Source organism: Erpetoichthys calabaricus, chromosome 14 (genome assembly GCF_900747795.2).
Source record: "Erpetoichthys calabaricus chromosome 14, fErpCal1.3, whole genome shotgun sequence".
Classification (NCBI taxonomy): Eukaryota; Metazoa; Chordata; class Cladistia; order Polypteriformes; family Polypteridae; genus Erpetoichthys; species Erpetoichthys calabaricus.
This window is the reverse complement of record NC_041407.2, coordinates 62,198,867-62,219,307: the sequence shown is the minus strand read 5'-3', so window position 1 is coordinate 62,219,307 and position 20,441 is coordinate 62,198,867. Positions and strand designations below refer to the sequence as shown.

The following is a 20,441-nucleotide window of genomic DNA, read 5'->3' as shown; positions in this document are numbered from 1 at the left end:
CTCTCAGAACCAGCTCTGCCTCAGGGGACCACTTCCTGAATGAGCGCGTGGTTGTAGGTAGCTCCCTCACTCTGGGTTTGTAGTGAGGCTGAAGCAGAACCAGGATATGATCTGCTTTCCCAAGCTCGGGCAGCGGAGTGGCGCTGTATGCGTCTTTAACGTTTGCATACAGAAGGTCAACAGTTCTATTTCCCTGGGAGTTACAATCCACATACTGGGAGAAGGCAGGTAATGTTTTATCCAGTGTCACACGGTTGTGAATTTCCCATTGGGATTAATAAAGTATCTATCTATCTAAAGTCTCCAGCGATTAGCACAAGCGCCCCGGGGTGCTGCGTTTGCAGTTTAGCAACATCAGAATGGATGATGTCACCCGCTATCTTCACATCCGCCCGAGGAGGGATGTATACAATAACAACAATGACGTGTCCAATCTCTCTGGGCAAGTAATAGGGACGCAAACTTTCGGCCAACAGTTCAATGTCCCTGCAGCAAGTGGAGGTTTTTACGTTTACATGTTCAGAGTTGCACCATCTTGTATTTACATAGAGAGCGAGTCCTCCTCCTTTCCGCTTCCCGCAGGTATTTGCATCTCTGTCCGCTCTAACTGTTTTAAACCCGGGTAGCTCCACGTTAGCATCTGGGATGTGATCTGAAATCGTTGGGTTTTTGTGATTCCCAGAACAAGTCATACACTTCACCTAGTTAGTTTTAAAATTAGACTCTGACATCATAAAGGAAGGATTGTATGCTTGAAGGTACATGATTTTAATAAAAGATTTAAAAACCTAGTTTCTTAAATAATATCAATGATGAGAAATTTTTCTTATGCGCTCTAAGGATTTTACACAAGTTTTTGTGAATGAAAAATGAATTAATATACAGAAGAGGATTTTGCATTATTTGTCACCGATTCCCTGGTTTCAGAGGCTATGTGTAATGCTGAACGGATGAAAGTGGATGATACTTCTGGAACAACAGAAGTGTGTTAGTATCAGATTCATTCTTTTAGTATATGAGTGGAATATAAGTGGGAAACCCATGTGAAAATAAGGACATTAAATTTTTTACAGGTTCAAACTCATGACTGTAGCGTTGTGGGACATTAGCACTAGGTACAGCAGCAGCAACATGTGCCCATATTCAGATTACATTCTCTTCAGTCTTATGTAGTACACTTCGATTTTTATGGCCAGAGTTCTATGTTCATCCATGCCTTTCTCCCATTTACTCTGCCATCATATTTCAAACTAGGAGAAGTCATTTAATGAAAGCTATAAATGCTCTCAAGGCATACTAACCTGTTTAGCCAGTTCAGGTTCACAAGGAGTCAGAACTTACCCTAAATGCATTGGACATAAGTTAAGAATCAAGCATGGAAGAGACAACTGTCTGTTCTAAAGAAATCTCACCATATACCTTTATTAATCAATACTTGGGACAGTTAAAGGGATGTGGACAAAGCACCACATTGACACTGAGAGAACATTTAAACCCTACAATCGCAGCACCCAGCACTAGATTTGAATATAGTCACTCAGAGCTATTAGGAGGTGGTGCAATCTGTTAGTCTGCAATGGCTGATATCGCCCTTTTCAAGTTTTAGCAGACCACAGTATGTGTTTCTAGTGAGGCAAACTAAGAAATACAAATCATTGTCGAACGAAATGAATTCTGCCATAGGGTTAGCAGTCATAACAAGTGTCGCTGCACTTTTTTCTGGTTGTTTTACTAAATATTAGTGTATTTTTGTAATTGTTCGCCCATCTGATGAACCTGTTTTACAGTTACAGGCATGGGGAGCAACAGTCTATGTCGGCTCCAATGGCAGGAAGGTACAGTACATTAAATCGGACACCGATTTCTTGCAAGGAACATTTACACTCACACTTACTTGGCGACACCATTAGATTTAACATTCACTGCTCAAAGATGCTGAAGGAAACTCATGCAGACATGGGGAGAAATGTGCAAACACCTCACAGAGAGTGACCTCACCAGAATTAAACTTGGGTCCTTTTGAGGCAGCAGCACTAAATATCGCATCACTGCGCCACCTGTCCATGTCGTTTTGTATGATGTGGTTATGTAACGTGAAGTGCTTGTATCATTACTACATCCACTTTCTGTATCCACTCTGTTCTGGCTGTGATTGCAAGGGGATTGAGTCTGCGCCTATAACTGTGGATGCAACGCATGAACCTACTCTGAGGGGATCACTTGTGTATCACAGTGCACACTTTCTGACAGCATGTCAGTTTACAGCATGTTGCAGCTATGGGCTATGAGAAAAAGAAAATAATAAAGATAGAGGGACGATGTAAACTCCTTACAGAAAGCTGTCATGGTCAGGAATCAAACTTGGGTTGAGAGACTTTGGGCAACAGCACCAGCAGCTGCACCACTGCACTTTAGCTTTACACTTTCTTCTAAATATAATGCCCAGTGTGTAATTTTTTCTTCTGCATCAGTGGTTCTCAAATTCAGTTCTGCTGAACCCAATGGGCTACAGGTTTTTGTTCTAAAACTTCTGTTTTTTAAATAGACTCTTGGCTAAAACTAGCAAATTGACGTGCCCCAGTTTCTGTTTTTGATATAAATGTAGAAATTACAAAACTAAGCTTGGTAAATTTTAACTATAATGTACCAAGCATTTATGCATATTACATACAGGTAATTTAGTATTTTTTGTGCTGTTTTGCAAGAGATTCCTCATTGTTCTGGTTTTCCAGGTGTTGTAATTATTTAATTGACTATTTACTAATGAGCAAATTAGTGAATCTGACACTGAAGTAGTTGTAGCCTTTCAATATTCTGGGTTGTTTGCTCATCTCAGCGTATGTTGTAATTATTTAATTGACTATTTACTAATCAGCAAATTAGTGAGTCTGACACTGAAGTAGTTGTAGCCTTTCAATATTCTGGGTTGTTTGCTCATCTCAGCGTAAATTTTCATTGCTAGGATACAATGAAGTGAGGAAACTGCACAGAAAACGGCAAGCCGATAGTAAAACAATATATGCATTTAAAGCTGTAGCAAAAATACAGATATTCTAAACTGTAAAAATTACACTGTTGTGGTTTTCTGAATGTAGAATAAGAGAGGGAAAAAAAAGATCAGCTAATTAAATGACATCAGTTTGAAGTTAAATGACTGAATGATTGTGAAACCAGTTGGAACAAAAAACCTGCAGCCACATTGGGTTATCAAGGCTGTAGAGCATTTCAAATGTTGTGTGCCGTGAAATACACTGCATAAAATGAATAATTGCTGTCAAAAGTTTGTCATACCAGGGCTTGAATTTCATTTGTTATAAAGGGGGGATTGTGTAGGAAAAAAATGAAGGCTATTTTAATGGTTTGGAGGGGATTTTATAGACTTGGAGGCACTTCAGGGTATGTTTTATTCAAGTGATATTGTCACTACGACGTCCTTATTCCCGTTTTCTTACTGCACACACTTATATTTCATATTCAGCAACTGAAAGATATAAAGAATATTGGTTAAATCAATACTATAAACTAAAAATTCAAAATTATTATATGTAGAGGACAGGAAGATATGGAAAGAGATGGTCCTCTGTGGCAACCCCTAACGGGAGCTACTGAGAGATATATCAGTGCTGCATGAATTAGTGAATACCAAAGTAATTCAGGATGTTTTCATTCACACCAACTCTTTAAAGCTGCTTTTGTAACGACAAATTCACCTTTGTCAGAAAATCACTTTGTCAAATCTTTGCATTGTCAGCTAGTTATTAACATCTTAAGAAAAGTAATATTTAATGAACAAGTCAAATTAATTCAAATTTGAAATATCACAATCTTGTGGTGCTTTAATTTTCCAAATCTACCCCTTTTCAACATATGTCTAAATGTTTAAGGTTACCTTTGTGAAATCAAACTTCTTGATTGAAGATTAATTTTTGACTTCAGAAATCTAACAAACAAAATTGAATTTAGTGGTTTGTCAATTAATTTTCAGTAATGAAGTACTGGCTAACTGCATGTCTCTGTAACTTTGCCTTTATTTCAACATTAGTAAGATTTTGACTCATGCTCCAAAGCATTGTGAGCTGACCCACATTAACATCTGGTGTGAACATATGGAGCAATTGTAGACTATCCATAGGTAGAGAGATAGCCAATCCATTTGGAAGTTGCCTCGACTTTTACTTGCTACAAATGTTGTTGACTCTGCCTTCACATGTCCTTCTATTTTTTCCTCCCATATCCGAAAAGAAAATGCAGGTTAGATTATCTGATGACTCTGAATTAGCTCTATAAAGTAGGGATAACATGACTGATTGTGACACTAGTTGTAATAAAATCTTGCAGCCACATGGGGACTCCAGGACTGAGTCTGAGAAGCATTGTTCTAAATATAGACCAGACATTTGTGTTGTGGATGTGATTTGAATTCTTGCTTGTGAAATTACTTGATGAATGCTTTTTTCACAGATTTTCATTTGAAAGATTTTTTAAGAGGAATGTGGTTCTCCAAGATTCATACAGTAGATGAAGGAATAATTTCCCCCATCCAGATGAAATTATAAAACAATTTGGATGTCTGACAAATTCAATCAGTGCACACCATAATTCATTTCTCTCCTCTTTTATGATGTGTTTGCAGCCAGAATTTTCCTTTCACTTTACATAATCCAGTCCCAGAAGGCAATAAAAAAAGTCACAAGCAAGAGTGCTGTAAGCATACCTTGTTCTAGAAAAGTCTGCTTTGAATGGCATTGCATATGCTTGCCAGACATTTTCCTTTATTGCCTTTTCTGTTCACTATTAAAAGCTTTCTTTCTGCTGACATCAACACAGAAGAAAATGCCTATTTCTGAAAGGACTCCTGATTGTTTGCAGACATAGCACCCTAAGCCAATGAATGACCTGGGTATTCTCTGTTTTCCCCCCTCTTGTTTGGATGGGTAAAGCACTCAACACACCCTACAACACATGGAGCAGAGAAGCCTCTAGGCAAAGCATTCAGATAGCAAGATAAAAAAAAAAAATGTGTCAGCTTCTTCATAGCAGTCGTCAGACGGAAAATAAATTGTTTCTTTTGAGGACAAAGCTGTATGTGCAGACATTCTCAGAATGTCCTGCACATGCAGAATAGCCAAAACCCAGCAGGGGGCCCAGTTCATTTTTGGCACAATTGTCCCACTTCCTTTCATTTGATCTTTTGAAACCTTACTGACTGCACAAAATTAGGAAAAGGTTTTGTTAACAGATGGCCTTGTCATTTAATAAAAAAAATGAAAGTAATATTTCAGGACAACTAATTGAAACATAATATTTTTATATAATGATGTGTATGGAAAAGAAGCCAACTGGCCAGACCAAGCAGTTGTGGCATGGTCTTCTTCCCACCATAGCTGCTTTGTCCTCTTTTGACTCAGCCTGGACTGTGTGCCCATATTCAGACAGTTGGCTGATGGATCCCTTTTTAGGCTCTAGGATGATCCTGCAGCTCCTCAGACTTATCTTTACAAAACCTAAGGCATAAATTAGCTCATTAATTACATATTTTAATATGTGTAATGAAACCTATACAATAACCCAGAGGTCACAGAAATTAGTGCTGTTGCCTCAGCATTCAGGGACCCTGCTGGAGATGTCATGATCTCCCTGAGACAACATGCATTTTCTTTGATTATTCTGAATTCTTCCCTGATCCAAAGAAGTTCAATGTGTGTTTCAGTGTGAATGGAGTGGCTTAATGGGCCAGCCTCCACTCTTCCACTTTAGGAATTAAAGTGGAAAGGTAGCTAAAGGTTGTGCCTTTCTCATTGATTAATCTAATTTGGCCTGATATGAGTGGGTGTATTTTGCTAGTTAGTGTCTGCTTTGCTCCCAGTGCTGGCTGTTTAGGCCCCCTATCCATATGCCCCACATATTAGACTGAAAAGTCTTGCTAAACGAATAAGCAAGTTTTGTGCCCTGCCATGGACGTTCACCTTTCCTCTGGTTGTGTGCAACCCTACACTGAATCAAGTGGGTTCAGAATATAAAGGGATCTTGTAAGAAAAAAGACAAAGAGAATGTCAAAGTTCTGGGATTGCAGCCAGGGAATCCCTGTTTAATTACCAAAAGCAAGATTTAAAGAATACCAGCAAGTAAAATGATGGCAAGTTATCTCTAGGAGGGAGCTCTCATATGTGCATCCTTTCTTAAAGTAGAGTGGAAGTGACATCACAGGTCAACTTCTGCCTCCTTGTCCACTGTAGAAATGCAAGTGGAAAGGTCATTAAAGACTGTGCCTTCCTCTCCTTTCTTCCCACCCACACCCTCATGACAAACCCTACAAAACATTCAACTTGCTTGCATATGTGACTATTGATAGTGTGGCCTCTGTTGGGCATCTCACAACCTCAAACACCAATCCAGAAGTCCAAATGACAAAACAAAACAAAGGCTTTAATAATAAAGTCTCAATACATGATACAGGAGAACAGTACAATCAAACCAGAAAATAATAAACACCTCTGACCCCAGGGTTTAACTAAACAATAGTAACCCCTGGCTACTCTGTTGACACGTTTCCCTTGCTCACTTTCCACTGCCTGAGACTCATTCCTCCCTGTGTCCAGCTAAGCTCTTCTCGCCAGCTGAACCTCCAATTCTAATCTCTCTTAGCAAAGGAAGCAAAGGCCCTTTTATACTGTGACCCAACCACCTCCCAGCTATCATGTGGTAAGCACTTCTCTGGTCTCAGCTGACATTGATCTCTGGTGTCTTATGGGTGGGACTCCACCTAATGGCACCAGAGATTCCTGCATGTTAGCCTCACTATGGAGGTGTATTGGAGAGGGCCAGATTATTTGCTCTCCCCAGTACGCCCATGAGGCCACAACACATTGCCCCCTAGCTGTGGGCAGAACATTTATATTTTGACCTCCTCAATCTTGAAAGGCCTGTTGCTATATGAGTAGCAGTAAGGGTACTGCTACCCAGATTAACTTCACAATAGATAAAATAATATCTTATGAAATAGGAGGGGATAACTACTTTCAGAATGGTTTGTTTGAAAGTAAGAGAACCCGGTGCATTCTTGCTGTTTTCTCTGTTAATGACATTCCTTTTTGAACAACTTCTCAGCACCAGTTGGCTTAACACAGTGGAAACAGACAGCTATTTGTCAATACTGTGCAAGCGCTCGACTTGTTTGAAAAACCCAAATGCCCATTTTCAGCCAGTCTGCATACTGTATGTGTAGCATTGATCTAAGAAAGAATGAAAGAACGAACACAGGGAAGACTGCTTTATCTGAACAGTTATGAATTTTCTCAATCTGCAGACCGCAATCCTCAGATTTAATTTGGCCTGATGGTTTCCGCTTGCATCTTCGGGTCAGGCTGTTATCTCAGAAATTCAGCCTACCTCCATTAATACTCCTTTGTTGTTTTTTAATTACCTATCACAAAGCAGTCTACTTTAACAGACAGTAAGGCTGACATGACAAATGCTTTCTCACCCAGTGTCCTTCAGTGTCTGCCGCCAGAAACCGACTATTAGTTTTCTTTGTGACTAATGTTTGGTCTTACTAATAACAGCAAAGGCTCTTTAAGTCAACATTCCCAATCCATGGATTAGGTTCTCAAGAAGAATAATAATGTTAGTCATTTTTTATTTTCTTACTTTTAGTGATTCATTTATATTTTATTTAATGATGCAGATTACAGGCAAAACTTAATACATTGGCTTTTTACATTCTTAAGTTTTTTTTTTTATTTATATGAGGGGAATCAAATAGTTTTAAATCTGAACCTGAAAGTGATATTCTGTAGTGCTGATTCTGCAAGTGATCAAAGATTACCTTCTTTATACTAAATCCTGTGAATTACAAGCTTTTGTCATATACAGTTTTTTGTGTAAGTTTTGTGTTTTGGAACCAAGTCAACATGGATAACAAAAACTGCAAAATCAGTGTCATGCTGTTATTACATTTCTAAGGCCAGGGGAACAATATGCCTTTAGAAATTTATTTTCCTCAGTCAACAGTCCCCTTCATATTCCACAGTCGAGAGATCTCAGAATTTTATTTTGAACGGATATCCTTTGAAGATGACTCAAGGTTTGGCAAGCCTTCATCATCAATGACAAAAGAAAGTTTTCCCAAATTGCAAGGCCAAATCAGATATTAGCCATGCATGAGATACCATACACTCTTAGGGATAGCTTTGAGTAAACTGAATCAATTTTCTATAAATAATTAAACATAAATAGGCGTTTTGCATGTTAGGTTTGTGGAATGTTGACTCCTGAAATGAAACATCACCACTCACGTGTTTTAGAGCACAAAGGACAATCATTTTAGTGTTGACTAAATATTTAGCTTTATGCTGTCCATATTAATGGCACACAAATACAAGTTTATATTACATTAATTTGCTTTGGCATTTACTACGTTGTAGTACTATCACATGTAAAGAGGACAATAAAATTCTTACTTGCACATCTGATCTTCCTGCTAAATCCCACGTAAAGACAGATAACAATGCGTTAACATCCAAAACTTCATATTTAATTAATAGAGAACACAAATCAGCTTACCTGATATATACTCATTCATATTTCTGTGTTATCAAAACTTTGTAGAAAACTCAGAGAAAAACTCCAATATAATTATTTTCTAAGGAGAATAAATATAGAGAGTCACTCCAGCGAATCATGAAGAGTATTAGTCCCAGAGGAGGAAGAACAGGGCTCAACAAGCCTGACAGTACAGTGTTGCATGAATTGGGGAAAAGATGTGAGGGAAGCTGTCAACCTGCTCCTGCTTCATGCATTATTTTCACTTTTACTTTAAAACTTTAGTTAAAACAATATTTGGAATTAACTTTTCTTCAAGATCGCATTGAATTTTGATTCCGTGTTTGGATTTACATTGTGAAAACTGTAGAAAAGGTGCTATATATACGCCTGACCCGGCACAGAAGGACACAAAGGCACGTATAAAACAAGGACTTTTTATTTTTCTTCTTCACCCGTGGGCACACGTCTTCCCCTTGACCCACAGGCAATACACAGTCCCAAAAGCACTCTTTTCCACACCACAATCTTTTCTTTCTCTCCCACCACTCCTCCGCAAGCGTAGTCGTCCTCCTCCCGACCCTGGCTCTCTGAGTGGTGGTGGCTGGCCCTTTTTATACCCCGCCCGGAAGCGTTCCAGGTGCTTGATCACCTGGTCCTAATTGCATTTCCGGATGGGGCTGAAGATTCGACCAGCGGGCTGCAGACTCCATGCAGCTCCCCCTAGCGGCCATCCGAGCCCCCAACCAGGCTGTGGAGGACTCCATCTCCCATGGAGCCATGCGCCAGGTTGGGGAATCATCGTCCGCCAGGGAGGCTGCCACCAAGCATCCCGGGGGAGGTATTGAAGTGTCCATGGCTGCTCCCACGGAACAGATGCAGCAGGGGCGTCCCTACCGGGCATGGGACCCGGCTGTCCTTCACACAACGCAATGTATAACTGCCCGTGTGTGAATATCATTTCTTTCTCTCTAATAAATAAACCGACTTTTTCAAATGTTTGTCCCTGTGATTTTTTAATTGTCATAGCAAAAGCTATTCTAACGGCAAACTGTAAACATTTTAATACGAATAGAATATCAAGGTCTCCTTTTGTGTCTAATGTTATTAGCGGAATAGGTACTACATTACCTTTCTTGTCACCGGTTAAAAATTTACATGTTAGAATTGTTCGACCAATTTTTAATACAACTAATCTTGTTCCATTGCATAGTCCATCACTTATACATAAATTACGCAATAACATTACGATACATCCATCTTTCAACAGTAGTTCAGGCGGTGGAAGCCCGGACAGTGTTAACGCTTGTAGATATTCTATGGGATATTGTAAATTGATGTTTTCATCCTCCGCACGATCACCACCATAGTCTATTGATACGCATTTAATCAATTTGCAATGTAACCGATTGACAATTTTCGCATTAATTCGTTTGAGTTCATCATTTCTCTCTGCCATATTTAGATGAATGGATGATTCTGGATCTTCGTTAAGTGTGTGTGTGTGTTTATAAGTAAGTCCTTTAATGGACTGGTGTCTGTCCAAGTTAAGTACCGGAATGCACCTGATGACCGTGGTCTTGTTTGAAAATAGTTGTAAGTATAGCGTGACTTGAAAGAATCTAATGGTAAAAGTCTCCATCTTGCAGGACTTCCTTCCAAAAAGTCTCTTTTAAAAGTCACATCTCATGGCAGGATTAGTCTTGTCTCGTCCCAAGATTTTTTTAATATGATAGAGAGATATTCCTCCAAGTGCAACATAAAATACAGTTTGAATTTAAAACTGTCACTTTTACTCATCAAAGTAGAGAGGGTGGGCTGTAGCAAATTCTGTGTTTTAATTGGTGAATTGTCAGTACACCAGACTTCAAGGCCATCAAATGCCACATTTACAGCAGACACTTCAAATGCAGTCTCCTAATGATGAATTTGGAGTTTATAGAATTATTGCAGCCACTTAGCATAGTCATTCTGGGCAACTTTTTTCGACAAGCACAGTCACAAATTTACGCATGTGTCACAGAACTCCCAAGTCAAGCAAAGCATATATGTCCACTCTGTGGACAATTCACCATTCAGAACATAGCACTCAATAGCACCTGCCCTCGATCTTTGACAAGAGAAAGTGACAGTTTTAAATTCAAGTTGTATTTCATGTTGCCTTTGGAGGACTATTACGGACAAGATTGAATAATAATTTTGTTCAAAATATTCCTCCATATGCTCATAACGTGAATCTTTAAAGGACCCTCATCTGTGAAACTGAGGAGTACAAGAGATCCCACTTAATTGTTCAGCTCTGGCCCCATGTGAACACTGCTTGTTCCTGGGTTTGAAGAACTATCTCTACTGGAACACGCTATGTCAGTACTGAAGACTCCAAGTAAGCTACACAACAACAGTTGTAGGAGCAAGATGAAATATTTTATTTAAGAGTCATAGAAAAAAGCTTTGTGAATGCTTTGTGATTTGTTGAAAACTAAAGCTTGAGTGGTAATTCAGGCTGAAAACAGTTTGAATGCAGACAGATAAAACATCATGAACTAACTTGAATTTGAAAGCTGCTTATTCTTATCTTTTCTAAATTTGCTTTTCTACAACGGTGTTAAGAGTTTACCCAGACTGAAGTGAGCACAAGATACGAACCAACCCTGGATGGAACACCAGTCCACCTTGGAGCACACCCACCCTCACTCTTCTTTGGGTACATAAAACTGAACTACAGGCAGTACCTTTCAATGTACTTTTTTAGATTCATTTTCAGTATCATGATGCAGTACTAGGGTGTTGTACTGTGTTAGCCATTATGAATGCAGTGAGAAGTCAAGCAAAATGACACCTTTTATTGGCTAACTAAAAATATTACAATATACAGGCTTTCGAGGCAGCTAAAAAGAGGCGTGTGTTGTCTCGGAAGCTTACATATTGTAATCTTTATAGTTAACCAATAAAAGGTGTCATTTTGCTTGACTTTTCATTACATGTCTTATGATGCAGAAGTGATAGCAGTTGACTGTAGGCCTGCTAAATTGAGTGAATTCAGTATAAAAATACAGACTTAATTGAGCAGACCACTTCATATGAAGGGTCCTTTTAAATGTGCACTCTCCTGTACATGTTTGTTTTGAAACTGCATAGTCCGTCATAGGGTTGCAGGCAATCAAAGCCTAGCATGGCTACTTTCAGAAGGGACATGAGATACAAGTCATTACAGGGCATGGCTACGCTCATCATGTATTATTTTTTAGCTCACTTAGTCCAATTCTGGGCTTCAGGAAAGTAAAGTAAATATAGGACAAAAAACTGTCCTGGGTGGAATTGATACACACATTTATACACCAGTGTATTAATTTTCTAACCAGAGTTTCCAGTTCTGGGTCACAGAAGGCCTGTTCTGGCAGCACTGGACACAAAGTGGGAACTCACCCTGAACAGGATGTCAGGTCAATGCAAGGCACACTTGTTTTTGCCTGGGACCTAGCAGTTACATCTTTGGGACATGGGAAGAAACTATTCTACGTAGAGGAAACCGCCTGTAGACATGGGAGAACATGCAAGTTCTATATAGGGTTAGGAATCAAGCCCAGATCCCAAAATCTGTGAAGAATTTGTGCTGACCACTGTATAACAATATCTTCATTAACTTAACTCTCAGTTTACATTGGGACTAAAAGTGTCAATTTAGTTCAGAATGTATTTTTGTTTAATTTTTAATGCAAAAGAATAAAAAAAACAACTACAGTAGGTGCTTCATTTGTCATTGAAATAAATTACAGCTTCTCGCAAAGTCCAGCCAGGGAGAGCTCTGGAAGTGCTTTGTTTTCTGTTTGTTTACACAACTGTTCTCCTGGTCACACCAGCCTGTTTTTGCCTTTGTGAAAAGCTGAGCTGGTGACATTTAACTGCTTAGGTACCTCCTTTATCCAGCCTTTCACCATCCAGCCTCCCAAATCACTGTTTTCTTATTTATTTGGTGTCTGAGCTTCAGAGGACATGTTCAGCAGCTTTGTATTGTTAAGAGCTTTTGTCAAGATGTGTTGCTAGAAAGCCATGCCTCAAGCGAATAGCATTTTATATGTGCATAACATGAAAGTTTTTGCTTTGTTTTGTTCTTCACGTTCATATGGAGCACTTTAATAGTTGCTATATTGTCTTAACAGTTGCCTCATGTTCTTGGAGACATGTTTCACAATTCCTACCTGTCATTCTGTCATGCCTGCATTAGATGGTTGTTCTTTTAATTCTGTTCTGTTGTGTCTTCAATGAACCTGAGGATTCTGTGAAAGTCTAAGTTACACCCATTTGGTTCACTGTTTGTCTGTGTAAATTCAGTGTGTGGGTTTCCTCCTGGTGCTCCTGTTTCCTCCTACAGTCCGAAGACATGCAGGTTAGGTGAATTGATGATGATAAGTTAGCCCTAGTGAGGGTGTGTGTGTTTGTCCTACAATGGACTGGCTCCATATCCAGGTGTTGTTCCTGCCTTGAGCTCAATGATTTCTGTAATAGGTTCCAGTTGCCCTCCCTAGATAGTCAGGTTAGGAAAATGGTTGGATGGATGGATGTATTAAGGACAAAAAAAAAAAAAACAAGTGCTGTGGCTTAGGCAGTCCAGACAGGATGTTTCTTAAATATTTTTCATCCTTCTCTGCCCAAAAGGGGCCCAGGAAAAGGGGCTTCAGTTAGACTGGAAAGTTAAGAAAGCTGACCCGTCACTTCTATGGCACAAGTCCTGCTTTTGGGAGGATTAATCTCCTCTCTCAATTGTACTGTATAATGGGGTTTGGCAGTGGTCTTTTGGAAAGGGGGTGGGCGGGTGGGGGGCGTGGACTGAGAGTTTGGCTGGAGTGCTGTAGACTTTTGAGCAGGGTAATTGTAAGCTGAGAATTGAAGATCAACATCAAAACCAGTGTTCAGGCGCTTCTGCGTCTGTCGGTTTTCAGTTTAAGGAGGCTTTTGGCACAGGCTGAACTGACTGCTTTAGTACTTTATGTCTGCTGTACTAAATGTACTAAATGTTATCTGTGAAGCACTGCCTCCTTGAGTGTTTTGTGATTTTAAAGCTGCAGTCACTATCAATTATCAATAAAGTTTTAAAAAATAAGGGTGTAACATAGAAGCACAATAGGATGGAGTGGTGGCTCTGATACTAAGGATCTGTGCTAGTATCTGGAAGGTTGCCAGTTCAAGTCCTGTTACTGCCAAAAAGGGATCCTACTCAGTTGGGCCCTTGAGCAAAACCCTTAATCTGAACAATTGCTCAGGGGTGCTGTACAATGGCTGTGACCCCCAAAGGTCATATGAAAAGGCAGTTTCTCCTTGGGGATAAATAAATCATATCAAATCAAAGCTATCATCACTATGGCTGAGGAGTGCACACCTTTTCCATTGTGAATGGAATCACCATCAGTCTTGTCTTGTCTGTTTTGCAGTGAATGGTTGGATAGATCCTACTAGTTTTCCCAGTCCACCATTTTTAATTTTTGCTTCTTTCATCATGTCACTTGTTTTACAAGACCAGATTTTTGCAGGTACCATACTTCTCCAATAAACTGGTATTTGACTTTTCTAGGAAGCATAGAAAATAAGAAATGGCAATTGCCATGGAGCTGGATTGTGCCTGTATGGTCACCCTATAAATAGTATTATTTATGTGGTTAAATGTTCATTCATTTTCTAGACTTCCTCATTTCAATACAGAATTATAGGTGGCACTAAATGTAAGCAGAAACTATGCCAGCCAGTCCATCACTGGGTACAGTCGTCACACATGCTTACACTCCAACTGGGTCCATTTAGAATCAGTAATGAACCTATCTGCATGTCTTTGGGATGGAGGAAGAAACCAGAAAGGTTTGAGAAAATGTGGATGGAGGTGGAGAGAGCATGCAAGCTCCACACCGAAAATGACTGTGCTGGGATTTAATCTTGAAGTTGTTGAAAATGCAAAGAAGTAGCTACCAGACCCCCCTCAGCTGATGTTTTTTTTTTTGCTTTGTCAATTACAAAGCAAAGAACTTTGAAATTTTTTACCCATACAGAAACTTTTAACAATTTTTTTCTTAAATTTTTGTACAGACTTGGTTCAGTTATTGAAGGAATATGAAGGTTTAAAAATAAGTGTGTAACATAGGAGCACAATTGCTGGAATTGTTGTGTCTCTGCACCAGTGGTCTCAATTCCTGTTTTAGTATTTCTCTATGTTGAGGTTGAATGTTCTGCCTGTGCATGTGGAGGTTTTTTTTGCTGGTACTCTGCTTTCATCGAAGAAAAGTCAGGTTTTTGTAAATTGATGACTCAAAGATGGCCCTTGTGAGAGAGCATGGGTTTTTGTGCTGGTACTCTGCTTTCATCGAAGAAAAGTCAGGTTTTTGTAAATTGATGACTCAAAGATGGCCCTTGTGAGAGAGCATGGGTTTTTGTGTATGAGTGTGTCTGTGCTATGGAGTAGCACCCAATCTAGGACCATCTCCTTGAATCTGGTGCTGCTGGATAGGGCCTGGCAGCCTGTGCTCTTCCTTTCGAATGTGCAAGTTGAAACAATTAATTCGTTAAAATAAAAGAAATGACAAATTCCTAATATGAAAAGTTTAACAGATGAGGCAGGCAATATGGCTTTGAGGTTATGGTATTAGTGTAAAGTCTAATTTTCCAGCAATATTTTTAGGGTGGCAAAATTTGAGTAATAAATCAGAACCATCACAGCACCCAACATTGGTAACATTTACAAACAGCTGAGGTGTAACTGACATTACAACACTAACAACTCACAGGTGTCACCAGTGTTACCTGGAGAGACTAAATGGGACCATAGAAGTGGAGTTCATGCCCTTTATCTGTCAGAAGTCAATTATATTGGACAAAGTTTTTGAGTGATGATTGAACAGTTTCTGCCTGTAATTAAAATTACTGCTGTGTTAGTGACCTTAGGTAAGAACACTCAAATGGTGAAGTGAAGATGGATATTAGTTTGAAGCCAAATAAAGCTTCTGCAGTTTGAACTTGTAATGTCTTTCTAGGTCATCAGTGTTAATATTTGTTATTACAAGTCAACAACACAGAATAGGCATTGATATTTGCATGTTTTAGTGAATGGGCGTCAATACTTGCATGTTTTACTGAATGGCTACCTTGGAACAACCAAACAGTGACATCATACATAAGGCTTTATAGATAATGATATTGCACACCTCAGTACATACTACAGAGAATTACACATTTTGGTTTCAAATCAGATAGTAAAGGATAGTGTTGCTCCAAACAATACACCAATTTTCACCCCACACTACTCATTTGTTAATTGGGAAAGTAGCCGATTATTTTCAGAATCTGCCTTGCTAAGCTTTCACAGTAATTTAGTTGTACTGCTCCTTTACATGGAGTATTGAAGTACTTGAGGGATTGCACTTGCCATTTTGCTTGTTGGAACTTCTTTTAAATAGAGCTTGGATAGTCAAACTTTACGGTGCTTGGCATGACATCTGGATAGAGGAAGGAGGAAATGGAAACCTGGTGGTGGAATGGGGAAGTACAGGAGAGCATACAGAAGAAGAAGATGACAAAGAAGAAATGGAATAGTCAGAAAGATGCAGAATTTAGACAAGAGTACAAGGAGAGAAGGCGCAAGGTGAAAAGAGAGGTGGCAAAGGCTAAAGAAAAGGAGTATGATGAGTTGTGTGAGAGGCTAGACACTAAGGAGGGAGAAAAGGACCCGTACCGATTGGCTAGACAGAGGAACCAAGCTGGGAAAGATCTGCAGCAGGTTAGGGTAATAAAGGATAAAGATGGAAATGTACTCACAAGTGGGGAGAGTGTGTTGAGCAGATGGAAAGAGTACTTTGAGAGGCTGATGAATGAAGAGAACAAGAGAGAGAAGAGGTTGGATGATGTGGAGATAGTGAATCAGGAAGTGCAACTGATTAGCGAGAAGGAAGTAAGGACAACTATGAAGAGGATGAAGAATGGAAAAGTCATTGGTCCAGATGATATACCTGTGAAAGCATGGAGGTGTTTAGGAGAGATGGCAGTGGAGTTTTTAACCACATTGTTTAATGGAATCTTGGAAAGTGAGAGGATGCCTGATGAGTGGAAAAGAAGTGCACTGGTGCCGATATTTAAGACTAAGTGGGATGTGCAGGACTGTAGTGACTACAGGGGGATAAAATTGATGAGCCACAGCATGAAGTTATTAGAAAGAGTAGTGAAAGCTAGGTTAAGAAGTGAGATGATGATTAGTGAGCAGCAGTATGGTTTCATGCCAAGATATAGCACCACAGATGTGATGTTTGCACTGAGGGTGTTGATGGAGAAGTATAGAGAAGGCCAGAAGGAGCTGCATTGCGTCTTTGTGGACCTGGAGAAAGCATATGACAAGGTGCCTCGAGGAGTTGTGATATTGTATGAAGAAGTCGGGAGTGGCAGAGAAGTATGTAAGAGTTGTACAGGATATGTATGAGGGAAGTGTGACCGTGGTGAGGTCTGTGGTAGGAGTGACAGAGGTGGGATTACATCAGGGATCGGCTCTGAGCCCTTTCTTATTTGCAATGGTGATGGACAGGTTGACAGACGAGATTAAACAGGAGTCCCCGTGGACTATGATGTTTACTGATGACATTGTGATCTGTAGCGATAGTAGGGAGCAGGTTGAGGAGACCCTAGAAAGGTGGAGATATGCTCTAGAGAGGAGGGGAATGAAGGTCTTTAGGAACAAGACAGAATACATGTGTGCAAATCAGAGGGAGGTCAGTGAAATGGTGAGGATGCAAGGAGTAGAGCTGGTGAAGGTGGATGAGTTTAGAAAAAGTCAAAGAGGTGAGATTGTGTTGGTTTGGACATGTGCAGAGGAGAGATGCTGAGTATATTGGGAGAAGGATGTTAAGGATAGAGCTGCCAGGCATAAGAAAAAGAGGAAGGCCTAAGAGGAGGTTTATGGATGTGGTGAGAGAGGACATGCAAGTGATGGGTGTAACAGAGCAAGATGCAGAGGACAGAAAGATATGAAAGAAGATGATCCTCTGTGGCAACCCCTAACGGGAGCAGCCGAAAGAAGAAGAAGAAGCCAGGAATACTGGCATTTTACTATAAAGAAAATGGAGTAATAAACTGAGAAACTGGAATTCTAAGAAATCATCCTGTGTATGGAGGGGAGCTACGGACATATATGTTGTTCAGCTGAGGTTGGAGTGTAGAAAAAGAGAGGTACATCTTTGGCAGAAATTATAAGAGAATGGGCTCACTTCTTTTCATTTTGTCCTGTAATTAAAATGGACACTCCATATCTGATTGTGGATGGTGAGTGAGCTTGTGTTTAGTACAGCGGCACACACTTTAATCAGGTAAAGACTAGCTAAAGAAGAATTTCCCCTTGCTGCTTAGTAAGCAATAGGTATTTTAGCTTAAGAGACAAATGTATTGATTATATGTGTAAGTTTGTTAGATTTATACTTGATAAACATGGAACATTTTATTAGAATTGTCGTTTGTAATAATGACAAGCATTTTATTTTTTATGGCATGTGTATTATGGATAAATATTTCATGTACACATTTTATTAGTTTTAAAAAAAGTATGCTTCAAGGGGATTTTATTTATTTTAGTATATTTTATGGTCATTAAACCATAAAGTCTGGTTTGTAATTACCATGTGAAACCCTTCATATAGACTGCACCGCAGTGAGTAGCCAAAACACATTTATACTTGTTGCGTCCTGTTCGATCAGTATGTTGGTAGTCTCATAGTCACTAAGTGACAATGTTTTGTCAGTGTTGCATAGCTAACAATGTCACAGCAGAAGATGTGAGACTGTGCCCGTGGAGGAAGAGTTGTGCCTGCTATTACTGACTTCAGGACAAAGAAGAGGAGAAAGGTGGAGTGTCAGACCCAGTAACCAAACACAGTTAAGGAAAGTTGATTGTAATATTCTTGGGGGAGACCTGCATGATGAGCAGATGCTTTTCAATGGTTCTTGCATATTGATGAACTGTTGCGTCATATTCAGCCCTCCATTCCTTATTTTGACACACATGTAACCAGCCTATCCTAGAAATTCATCATTTTTGATACACGGTGTTTTGTCCGCATTGCCATGTAGTTAGAAAAATTTCTGTGCACAGTGCACAGCAGATCAGGCAAGTGGGCATTTCTCCAAGTGTAACGTCATTTTTGCCTCATAGCCCTTGTGCCCATTGCAGATGTGTCAAGTATAAACTTGGCTTTTTCTTACAGAATTTTATTTTGTTAATAAAAATGTACTGGTGGTCTACAGTTTAATTGTAAATAATCACTTTAATATAGAAAATAAGGTTTCAACATGGCTGGTTATGCAGGACCTTAGTCTTAAAAAAATAAAAAAGAATAAAACAAATCAGAATCATACAGTAATAGTAACATGAAATCAGTGACTGGTCCTCAAAAATCCTGATATTAGCATCCCTAGTAAAGGAGAGATAGAAAATTTAAAAGATATTGTTTGCCGATATTGCTTGAAAAAAGAGAATGTATATGCCATGCGGGATTATCTGGAATCCTGCCACAGAGAATAGGGGGACCTTTACTGAGAAGAGAAGCTGAAATGGAAGGACAGCAATGGACTAGCATTCCATCCAGAGGACAAAACAAAGGAGCAGTGGAAGTAGAGTACGCTTCTATTTCGGAATATTTTTATGCCCTCATCCAGTAGATGGCAGCATCCCAGGACCTCAGTAACCATGTAGACACCAGCAGAGTGTGATGGGAGCTGTAGTGTTGTGAGTCAGCCCTGTTGGGTCCTGTGGGTGTCACCAAGGGGTGCTACGAAGGTTAATGACACCTTTTTTTCGGGGCTTCTGTTTGATGTGGAAGTGCTATGCCCTGGCACTGGAAGTGTTCCAGGTTCTGACATAAAAAGAAGTTGTCCAGACTCCTCCAGTGAAGTTAGAGTTGGGAGGAAGGAAGGCAACATTCACTGGAGGGAGTTGGACAGAGAGAGAAGAGAAGGAGGAAATTTTGTTTGTAATTTGAAGAAACCTTTGTAATGTATTTTTACAAAAATATGTTTTGAACATGTGACTGTATTTGTGTTATTTGTGTCCAGGGTTTGGTGGCGCCCCGTATCTGTCACAGTAGTCACTGAATTCTCAAACATGATCAATTTACAGACTCCAGTAAAACACAGTCACCACAGTACTTTTGCTGTGTTGTTACCTTTCACTTCTTCCAAATCGGGACCATGACTTTTATGATCCATTCATTTTCATTGTAGCCTTTTATTTTTTTGGTTAGTCTTTGCAGTGAAGTGTTTGTTTAAATATAAATTGGCACTCTTTGTGTAAAAAAAATGCATGATTTCTTTAAATAAAAAAAAAAGTAATTTATACTTCTGCATATTCTATTGGCTGTCATTGGTAGTGAAATAATTTGAATTGTTTAAAGAAATACGTGCAGTGTTTATTTAAATAAAGAAAAATATGTGTGCACTGTTTGTTTAAATAAAAAAATTGCAGTTTTTAAACAAAAAACATTTAAACCATTCCTTTAAATAAAACCCGGGCAGAACCTTATTCAGCCCAACACCACCACCAAAAAACAGCACTATTACTGTCTGCCCTCTGTGTTTTTTGCTAGTTATTCCATAAGATAAATTACCTACTGGTGCACAACCCATTCCTACAGTTGTGTAATTTTATGCCATTGTTTCATTCCCAGTGCCTTGACATATATTAAACATCAAAAGCGACTTTGTTTCTACGTTCCCCTCTCTGTATTTGCTTTTTTTAGTCTTCTCTGACTACTGCCTGTATATGGTGGAAATTCCCTGAACTTCTCCACCTGGAGTGGTCACCCTGCATGATTGTCATTTGCCAGTAACCAATTTAGGATAAAGTAGAATTTTATATTCCCTTGTGTTGTCACTTGATGCAGTCT

At 39.4% G+C, this 20,441-nt stretch overlaps 1 protein-coding gene across 1 annotated transcript in view; it reads left to right on the top strand.

Moving 5' to 3' along the window:
• clic4 (chloride intracellular channel 4) overlaps positions 1 to 20,441 on the top strand; it is a 142,021-nt gene that overhangs the window by 49,013 nt on the left and 72,567 nt on the right. The window lies entirely within an intron of this gene.